This window comes from Pristiophorus japonicus, unplaced genomic scaffold, assembly GCF_044704955.1.
Source record: "Pristiophorus japonicus isolate sPriJap1 unplaced genomic scaffold, sPriJap1.hap1 HAP1_SCAFFOLD_141, whole genome shotgun sequence".
NCBI classification, from domain to species: domain Eukaryota; kingdom Metazoa; phylum Chordata; class Chondrichthyes; family Pristiophoridae; genus Pristiophorus; species Pristiophorus japonicus.
Window position 1 is genome coordinate 991,295 of NW_027251082.1, and position 12,720 is coordinate 1,004,014.

Genomic DNA, 12,720 nt, shown 5'->3' on the forward strand with positions numbered 1-12,720 from the left:
ACACTGACAGTGAGGTACCAGATACACTGACAGCGAGGTACCAGATACACTAACAGTGCGGTACCAGATACACTAACAGTGAGGTACCAGATACACTAACAGTGAGGTACCAGATACACTAACAGTGAGATACCAGATACACTAACAGTGTGGTACCAGATACACTAACAGTGAGGTATCAGATACACTAACAGTGAGGTACCAGATACACTAACAGCGAGGTACCAGATACACTAACAGTGAGGTACCAGGGACACTATCAGTGAGGTACCAGATACACTAACAGTGAGGTAGCAGATACACTGACAGTGAGGTACCAGATACACTGACAGCGAGGTACCAGATACATTAACAGTGAGGTACCAGATACACTAACAGTGAGGTACCAGATACACTAACAGTGAGGTACCAGATACACTAACAGTGAGGTACCAGATACACTAACAGTGAGGTACCAGATACACTAACAGCGAGGTACCAGATACACTAACAGCGAGGTACCAGATACACTAACAGCGAGGTACCCGATACACTCACAGTGAGGTACTAGATACACTAACAGTGAGGTACCAGATACACTAACAGTGAGGTACCAGATACAATAACAGTGAGGTACCAGATACACTCACAGTGAGGTACTAGATACACTAACAGTGAGGTACCAGATACACTAACAGTGAGGTACCAGATACACTAACAGTGAGGTACCAGATACACTAACAGCGAGGTACCAGATACACTGACAGTGAGGTACCAGATACACTAACAGTGAGGTACCAGATACACTAACAGTGAGGTACCAGATACACTAACAGTGAGGTACCAGATACACTAACAGTGAGGTACCAGATACACTAACAGCGAGGTACCAGATACACTAACAGTGAGGTACCAGATACACTAACAGCGAGGTACCAGATACACTAACAGTGAGGTACCAGGGACACTAACAGTGAGGTACCAGATACACTAACAGTGAGGTAGCAGATACACTGACAGTGAGGTACCAGATACACTGACAGCGAGGTACCAGATACACTAACAGTGAGGTACCAGATACACTAACAGTGAGGTACCAGATACACCAACAGTGAGGTACCAGATACACTAACAGTGAGGTACCAGATACACTAACAGTGAGGTACCAGATACACTAACAGTGAGGTACCAGATACACTAACAGCGAGGTACCAGATACACTAACAGTGAGGTGCCAGAAACACTAACAGTGAGGTACCAGATACACTAACAGTGAGGTACCAGATACACTAACAGTGAGGTACCAGATACACTAACAGTGAGGTACCAAATACACTAACAGTGAGGTACCAGATACACTAACAGTGAGGTACCAGATACACTAACAGTGAGGTACCAGATACACTAACAGTGAGGTACCAGATACACTAACAGTGAGGTACCAGATACACTAACAGCGAGGTACCAGATACACTAACAGCGAGGTACCTGATACACTAACAGTGAGGTACCAGATACACTAACAGGGATGTACCAGATACACTAACTGTGAGGTACCAGATACACTAACAGTGAGGTACCCGATACACTAACAGTGAGGTACCAGATACACTGACAGTGAGGTACCAGATACACTAACAGTGAGGTACCAGATACACTAACAGTGAGGTACCAGATACACTAACAGTAAGGTACCAGATACACTAACAGCGAGGTACCAGATACACTAACAGCAAGGTACCAGATACACTAACAGTGAGGTACCAGATATACTAACAGTGAGGTACCAGATACACTAACAGTGAGGTACCAGATACACTAACAGTGAGGTACCAGATACACTAACAGTGAGGTACAAGATACACTAACAGTGAGGTACCAGATACACTAACAGTGAGGTACCAGATACACTAACAGTGCGATACCAGATACACTAACAGTGAGGTAGCAGATACACTAACAGTGAGGTACCAGATACACTAACAGTCAGGTACCAGATACACTAACAGTGAGGTACCAGATACACGAAGAGTGAGGTACAAGATACACTAACAGTGAGGTACCAGATACACTAACAGTGAGGTACCAGATACACTAACAGCGAGGTACCAGATACACTAACAGCGAGGCACCAGAAACACTAACAGCGAGGTACCAGATACACTAACAGTGAGGTACCAGATACACTAACAGTGAGGTATCAGATACACTAACAGTGAGGTACCAGATACACTAACAGTGAGGTACCAGATACAATAACAGTGAGGTACCAGATACACTAACAGTGAGGTATCAGATACACTAACAGTGAGGTACCAGATACACTAACTGTGAGGTACCAGATACACTAACAGTGAGGTACCAGATACACTAACAGTGAGGTACCAGATACACTAACAGTGAGGTACCAGATACACTAACAGCGAGGTACCAGATACACTAACAGTGAGGTACCAGATACACTAACAGTAAGGTACCAGATACACTAACAGTGAGGTACCAGATACACTAACAGCAAGGTACCAGATACACTAACAGTGAGGCACCAGATATACTAACAGTGAGGTACCAGATACACTAACAGTGAGGTACTAGATACACTAACAGTGAGGTACCAGATACACTAACAGTGAGGTACCAGATACACTAACAGTGAGGTACCAGATACACTAACAGTGAGGTACCAGATACACTAACAGTGAGGTACCAGATACACTAACAGTGCGATACCAGATACACTAACAGTGAGGTACCAGATACACTAACAGCGAGGTACCAGATACACTAACAGCGAGGTACCAGATACACTAAGAGCGAGGTACCATATACACTAACAGTGAGGTACCAGATACACTAACAGTGAGGTATCAGATACACAACAGTGAGGTACCAGATACACTAACAGTGAGGTACCAGATACAATAACAGTGAGGTACCAGATACAATAACAGTCAGGTATCAGATACATTAACAGTGAGGTACCAGATACACTAACTGTGAGGTACCAGATACACTAACAGCGAGGTACCAGATACACTAACAGTGAGGTACCAGATACAATAACAGTGAGGTACCAGATACACTAACAGTGAGGTACCAGATACACTAACAGTGAGGTACCAGATACACTAACAGTGAGGTACCAGATACACTAACAGTGAGGTACCAGATACACTAACAGTGAGGTACAGATACACTAACAGCGAGGTACCAGATACACTAACAGTGAGGTACCAGATACACTAACAGTGAGGTTCCAGATACACTAACAGTGAGGTATCAGATACACTAACAGTGAGGTACCAGGGACACTAACAGTGAGGTACCAGATACACTAACAGTGAGGTACCAGATACACTAACAGTGAGGTACCAGATACACTAACAGTGAGGTACCAGATACACTGACAGTGAGGTACCAGATACACTAACAGCGAGGTGCCAGATACACTAACAGTGAGGTACCAGGTACACTAGCAGTGATGTACCAGATACACTAACAGCGAGGTACCAGATACACTAACAGTGAGGTACCAGATACACTAACAGTGAGGTACCAGATACACTAACAGTGAGGTACCAGATACACTAACAGCGAGGTACCAGATACACTAACAGCGAGGTACCAGATACACTAACAGCGAGGTACCAGATACACTAACAGTGAGGTACCAGATACACTAACAGTGAGGTACCAGATACACTAACAGTGAGGTACCAGATACAATAACAGTGAGGTACCAGATACACTAACAGCGAGGTACCAGATACACTAACAGTGAGGTACCAGATACACTAACAGTGAGGTACCAGATACACTAACAGTGAGGTATCAGATACACTAACAGTGAGGTACCAAATACACTAACAGTGAGGTACCAGATACACTAACAGTGAGGTACCAGATACACTAACAGTGAGGTACCAGATACACTAACAGTGAGGTACCAGATACACTAACAGCGAGGTACCAGATACACTAACAGTGAGGTACCAGATACACTAACAGTGAGGTACCAGATACACTAACAGTGAGGTACCAGGGACACTAACAGTGAGGTACCAGATACACTAACAGTGAGGTAGCAGATACACTGACAGTGAGGTACCAGATACACTGACAGCGAGGTACCAGATACACTAACAGTGCGGTACCAGATACACTAACAGTGAGGTACCAGATACACTAACAGTGAGGTACCAGATACACTAACAGTGAGATACCAGATACACTAACAGTGTGGTACCAGATACACTAACAGTGAGGTATCAGATACACTAACAGTGAGGTACCAGATACACTAACAGCGAGGTACCAGATACACTAACAGTGAGGTACCAGGGACACTATCAGTGAGGTACCAGATACACTAACAGTGAGGTAGCAGATACACTGACAGTGAGGTACCAGATACACTGACAGCGAGGTACCAGATACACTAACAGTGAGGTACCAGATACACTAACAATGAGGTACCAGATACACTAACAGTGAGGTACCAGATACACTAACAGTGAGGTACCAGATACACTAACAGCGAGGTACCAGATACACTAACAGCGAGGTACCAGATACACTAACAGCGAGGTACCCGATACACTCACAGTGAGGTACTAGATACACTAACAGTGAGGTACCAGATACACTAACAGTGAGGTACCAGATACAATAACAGTGAGGTACCAGATACACTCACAGTGAGGTACTAGATACACTAACAGTGAGGTACCAGATACACTAACAGTGAGGTACCAGATACACTAACAGTGAGGTACCAGATACACTAACAGCGAGGTACCAGATACACTGACAGTGAGGTACCAGATACACTAACAGTGAGGTACCAGATACACTAACAGTGAGGTACCAGATACACTAACAGTGAGGTACCAGATACACTAACAGTGAGGTACCAGATACACTAACAGCGAGGTACCAGATACACTAACAGTGAGGTACCAGATACACTAACAGCGAGGTACCAGATACACTAACAGTGAGGTACCAGGGACACTAACAGTGAGGTACCAGATACACTAACAGTGAGGTAGCAGATACACTGACAGTGAGGTACCAGATACACTGACAGCGAGGTACCAGATACACTAACAGTGAGGTACCAGATACACTAACAGTGAGGTACCAGATACACCAACAGTGAGGTACCAGATACACTAACAGTGAGGTACCAGATACACTAACAGTGAGGTACCAGATACACTAACAGTGAGGTACCAGATACACTAACAGCGAGGTACCAGATACACTAACAGTGAGGTGCCAGAAACACTAACAGTGAGGTACCAGATACACTAACAGTGAGGTACCAGATACACTAACAGTGAGGTACCAGATACACTAACAGTGAGGTACCAAATACACTAACAGTGAGGTACCAGATACACTAACAGTGAGGTACCAGATACACTAACAGTGAGGTACCAGATACACTAACAGTGAGGTACCAGATACACTAACAGTGAGGTACCAGATACACTAACAGCGAGGTACCAGATACACTAACAGCGAGGTACCTGATACACTAACAGTGAGGTACCAGATACACTAACAGGGATGTACCAGATACACTAACTGTGAGGTACCAGATACACTAACAGTGAGGTACCCGATACACTAACAGTGAGGTACCAGATACACTAACAGTGAGGTACCAGATACACTAACAGTGTGGTACCAGATACACTAACAGTGAGGTACCAGATACACTAACAGTGAGGTACCAGATACACTAACAGTGAGGTACCAGATACACTAACATTGAGGTACCAGATACACTAACAGTGAGGTACCAGATACACTAACAGTGAGGTACCAGATACACTAACAGTGAGGTACCAGATACACTAACACTGAGGTACCAGATACACTAACAGTGATGTACCAGATACACTAACAGTGAGGTACCAGATACACTAACAGTGAGGTACCAGATAAACTAACAGTGAGGTACCAGATACACTAACAGTGAGGTACCAGATACACTAACAGTGAGGAACCAGATACACTAACAGTGAGGTATCAGATACACTAACAGTGAGGTACCAGATACACTAACAGCGAGGTACCAGATACACTAACAGTGAGGTACCAGATACACTAACAGTGAGGTACCAGGGACACTAACAGCGAGGTACCAGATACACTAACAGTGAGGTACCAGATACACTAACAGTGAGGTACCAGGTCCACTAACAGCGAGGTACCAGATACACTAACAGTGAGGTACCAGATACACTAACAGCGAGGTACCAGATACACTAACAGTGAGGTACCAGATACACTAACAGTGAGGTACCAGATACACTAACAGTGAGGTACCAGATACACTAACAGTGAGGTACCAGATACACTAACAGTGAGGTACCAGATACACAAACAGTGAGGTACCAGATACACTAACAGTGAGGTACCAGATACACTAACAGCGAGGTACCAGATACACTAACAGTGAGGTACCAGATACACTAACAGTGAGGTACCAGTTACACTAACAGCGAGGTACCAGATACACTAACAGTGAGGTACCAGATACACTAACAGTGAGGTACCAGATACACTAACAGTGAGGTACCAGATACACTAACAGTGAGGCACCAGATACACTAACAGCGAGGTACCAGATACACTAACAGCGAGGTACCAGATACACTAACAGTGAGGTACCAGATACACTAACAGTGAAGTACCAGAGACACTAACAGTGAGGTACCAGATATACTAACAGTGAGGTACCAGATAGACTAACAGTGAGGTACCAGATAGACTAACAGTGAGGTACCAGATACACTAACAGTGAGGTACCAGATACACTAACAGTGAGGTACCAGATACACAAACAGTGAGGTACCAGATACACTAACAGTGAGGTATCAGGGACACTAACAGTGAGGTACCAGAGACACTAAAAGTGAGGTACCAGATACACTAACAGTGAGGTACCAGATACACTAACAGTGAGGTACCACATACACTAACAGTGAGGTACCTGATACACTAACAGTGAGGTACCAGATACACTTACAGTGAGGTACGAGATACACTAACAGTGAGGTACCAGGGACAATAACAGAGAGGTACCAGATACACTAACAGTGAGGTACCAGATACACGAACAGTGAGGTACCAGATACACGAACAGCGAGGTACCAGATACACTAACAGCGAGGTACCAGATATACTAACAGTGAGATACCAGATACACTAACAGTGAGGTACCAGATACACTAACAGTGAGGTACCAGATACACTAACAGTGAGAAACCAGATACATTAACAGTGAGGTACCAGATACACTCACAGTGAGGTACCAGATACACTAACAGTGAGGTAGCAGATACACTAACAGTGAGGTACCAGATACACTAACAGTGAGGTACCAGATACACTAACAGCGAGGTACCAGATACACTAACAGTGAGGTACCAGATACACTAGCAGTGAGGTATCAGATACACTAACAGTGAGGTACCAGATACGCTAACAACGAGGTACCAGATACACTAACAGCGAGGTACCAGATACACTAACAGTGAGGTACCAGATACACTAACAGTGAGGTATCAGGTACACTAACAGTGAGGTACCAGATACACTAACAGCGAGGTACCAGATACACTAACAGCGAGGTACCAGATACACTAACAGTGAGGTACCAGATACACTAACAGTGAGGTACCAGATACACTAACAGTGAGGTACCAGATACACTAACAGTGAGGTACCAGATACACTAACAGTGAGGTACCAGATACACTAACAGCGAGGTACCAGATACACTAACAGTGAGGTACCAGATACACTAACAGTGAGGTACCAGATACACTAACAGTGAGGTATCAGATACACTAACAGTGAGGTACCAGAAACACTAACAGTGAGGTACCAGATACACTAACAGTGAGGTACCAGATACACTAACAGTGAGGTAGCAGATACACTAACAGTGAGGTACCAGATACACTAACAGTGAGGTACCAGGGACACTAACATGTGAGGTACCAGATACACTAACAGCGAGTTACCAGATACACTAACAGCGAGGTACCAGATACACTAACAGTGAGGTCCCAGATACACTAACAGTGAGGTACCAGATACAGTAACAGTGAGGTACCAGATACACTAACAGTGCGATACCAGATACACTAACAGTGAGGTACCAGATACACTAACAGTGAGTTACCAGATACACTAACAGTCAGGTACCAGATACACTAACAGTGAGGTACCAGATACACGAAGAGTGAGGTACCAGATACACTAACAGTGAGGTACCAGATACACTAACAGTGAGGTACCAGATACACTAACAGCGAGGTACCAGATACACTAACAGCGAGGCACCAGAAACACTAACAGCGAGGTACCAGATACACTAACAGTGAGGTACCAGATACACTAACAGTGAGGTATCAGATACACTAACAGTGAGGTACCAGATACACTAACAGTGAGGTACCAGATACACTAACAGTGAGGTATCAGATACACTAACAGTGTGGTACCAGATACACTAACTGTGAGGTACCAGATACACTAACAGTGAGGTACCAGATACACTAACAGTGAGGTACCAGATACACTAACAGTGAGGTACCAGATACACTAACAGTGAGGTACCAGATACACTAACAGTGAGGTACCAGATACACTAACAGTAAGGTACCAGATACACTAACCGCAAGGTACCAGATACACTAACAGTGAGGTACCAGATACACTAACAGTGAGGTACCAGATACACTAACAGTCAGGTACCAGATACAATAACAGTGAGGTACCAGATACACGAAGAGTGAGGTACCAGATACACTAACAGTGAGGTACCAGATACACTAACAGCGAGGTACCAGATACACTAACAGCGAGGTACCAGATACACTAACAGCGAGGTACCAGATACACTAACAGTGAGGTACCAGATACACTAACAGTGAGGTATCAGATACACTAACAGTGAGGTACCAGATACACTAACAGTGAGGTACCAGATACAATAACAGTGAGGTACCAGATACACTAACAGTGAGGTATCAGATACACTAACAGTGAGGTACCAGATACACTAACTGTGAGGTACCAGATACACTAACAGCGAGGTACCAGATACACTAACAGTGAGGTACCAGATACACTAACAGCGAGGTACCAGATACACTAACAGCCAGGTACCAGAGACACTAACAGTGAGGTACCAGATACACTAACAGTGAGGTACCAGATACACTAACAGTGAGGTACCAGATACACTAACAGTGAGGTACCAGATACACTAACAATGAGGTACCAGATACACTAACAGTGAGGTACCAGATACACTAACAGCGAGGTACCAGATACACTAACAGTGAGGTACCAGATACACTAACAGCGAGGTACCAGATACACTAACAGCGAGGCACCAGAAACACTAACAGCGAGGTACCAGATACACTAACAGTGAGGTACCAGATACACTAACAGTGAGGTATCAGATACACTAACAGTGAGGTACCAGATACACTAACAGTGAGGTACCAGATACACTAACAGTAAGGTACCAGATACACTAACCGCAAGGTACCAGATACACTAACAGTGAGGTACCAGATATACTAACAGTGAGGTACCAGATACACTAACAGTGAGGTACTAGATACACTAACAGTGAGGTACCAGATACACTAACAGTGAAGTACCAGATACACTAACAGTGAGGTACCAGATACACTAACAGTGAGGTACCAGATACACTAACAGTGCGATACCAGATACACTAACAGTGAGGTACCAGATACACTAACAGTGAGGTACCAGATACACTAACAGTCAGGTACCAGATACAATAACAGTGAGGTACCAGATACACGAAGAGTGAGGTACCAGATACACTAACAGTGAGGTACCAGATACACTAACAGCGAGGTACCAGATACACTAACAGCGAGGTACCAGATACACTAACAGCGAGGTACCAGATACACTAACAGTGAGGTACCAGATACACTAACAGTGAGGTATCAGATACACTAACAGTGAGGTACCAGATACACTAACAGTGAGGTACCAGATACAATAACAGTGAGGTACCAGATACACTAACAGTGAGGTATCAGATACACTAACAGTGAGGTACCAGATACACTAACTGTGAGGTACGAGATACACTAACAGCGAGGTACCAGATACACTAACAGTGAGGTACCAGATACACTAACAGCGAGGTACCAGATACACTAACAGCCAGGTACCAGAGACACTAACAGTGAGGTACCAGATACACTAACAGTGAGGTACCAGATACACTAACAGTGAGGTACCAGATACACTAACAGTGAGGTACCAGATACACTAACAATGAGGTACCAGATACACTAACAGTGAGGTACCAGATACACTAACAGCGAGGTACCAGATACACTAACAGTGAGGTACCAGATACACTAACAGCGAGGTACCAGATACACTAACAGCGAGGTACCAGATACACTAACAGCGAGGTTCCAGATTCACTAACAGCGAGGTAACAGATACACTAACAGTGAGGTACCAGATACACTAACAGTGAGGTAACAGATACACTAACAGCGAGGTACCAGATACACTAACAGCGAGGTACCAGATACACTAACATTGAGGTACCAGATACACTAACAGTGAGGTACCAGATACACTAACAGTGAGGTACCAGATACACTAACAGCGAGGTACCAGATACACTAACAATGAGGTGCCAGATACACTAACAGCGAGGTACCAGATACACTAACAGTGAGGTACCAGATACACTAACAGTGAGGTACCAGATACACTAACAGTGAGGTATCAGATACACTAACAGCGAGGTACCAGATACACTAACAGCGAGGTACCAGATACACTAACAGTGAGGTACCAGATACACTAGCAGTGAGGTATCAGATACACTAACAGTGAGGTACCAGATACACTAACAACGAGGTACCAGATACACTAACAGCGAGGTACCAGATACACTAACAGTGAGGTACCAGATACACTAACAGTGAGGTATCAGATACACTAACAGTGAGGTACCAGATACACTAACAGCGAGGTACCAGATACACTAACAGTGAGCTACCAGGGACACTAACAGTGAGGTACCAGATACACTAACAGTGAGGTACCAGATACACTGACAGTGAGTTACCAGATACACTAACAGCGAGGTACCAGATACTCTAACAGCGAGGTACCAGATACACTAACAGTGAGGTACCAGATACACTAACAGCGAGGTGCCAGATACACTAACAGCGAGGTACCAGATACACTAACAGCGAGGTTCCAGATTCACTAACCGCAAGGTACCAGATACACTAACAGTGAGGTACCAGATATACTAACAGTGAGGTACCAGATACACTAACAGTGAGCTACTAGATACACTAACAGTGAGGTACCAGATACACTAACAGTGAAGTACCAGATACACTAACAGTGAGGTACCAGATACACTAACAGTGAGGTACCAGATACACTAACAGTGCGATACCAGATACACTAACAGTGAGGTACCAGATACACTAACAGTGAGGTACCAGATACACTAACAGTCAGGTACCAGATACAATAACAGTGAGGTACCAGATACACGAAGAGTGAGGTACCAGATACACTAACAGTGAGGTACCAGATACACTAACAGCGAGGTACCAGATACACTAACAGCGAGGTACCAGATACACTAACAGCGAGGTACCAGATACACTAACAGTGAGGTACCAGATACACTAACAGTGAGGTATCAGATACACTAACAGTGAGGTACCAGATACACTAACAGTGAGGTACCAGATACAATAACAGTGAGGTACCAGATACACTAACAGTGAGGTATCAGATACACTAACAGTGAGGTACCAGATACACTAACTGTGAGGTACCAGATACACTAACAACGAGGTACCAGATACACTAACAGTGAGGTACCAGATACACTAACAGCGAGGTACCAGATACACTAACAGCCAGGTACCAGAGACACTAACAGTGAGGTACCAGATACACTAACAGTGAGGTACCAGATACACTAACAGTGAGGTACCAGATACACTAACAGTGAGGTACCAGATACACTAACAATGAGGTACCAGATACACTAACAGTGAGGTACCAGATACACTAACAGCGAGGTACCAGATACACTAACAGTGAGGTACCAGATACACTAACAGTGAGGTACCAGATACACTAACAGTGAGGTACCAGATACACTAACAGCGAGGTACCAGATACACTAACAGTGAGGTACCAGATACACTAACAGCGAGGTACCAGATAAACTAACAGCGAGGTACCAGATACACTAACAGCGAGGTTCCAGATTCACTAACAGCGAGGTAACAGATACACTAACAGTGAGGTAGAGATACACTAACAGTGAGGTAACAGATACACTAACAGCGAGGTACCAGATACACTAACAGCGAGGTACCAGATACACTAACATTGAGGTACCAGATACACTAACAGTGAGGTACCAGATACACTAACAGTGAGGTACCAGATACACTAACAGCGAGGTACCAGATACACTAACAATGAGGTACCAGATACACTAACAGCGAGGTACCAGATACACTAACAGTGAGGTACCAGATACACTAACAGTGAGGTACCAGATACACTAACAGTGAGGTATCAGATACACTAACAGCGAGGTACCAGATACACTAACAGCGAGGTACCAGATACACTAACAGTGAGGTACCAGATACA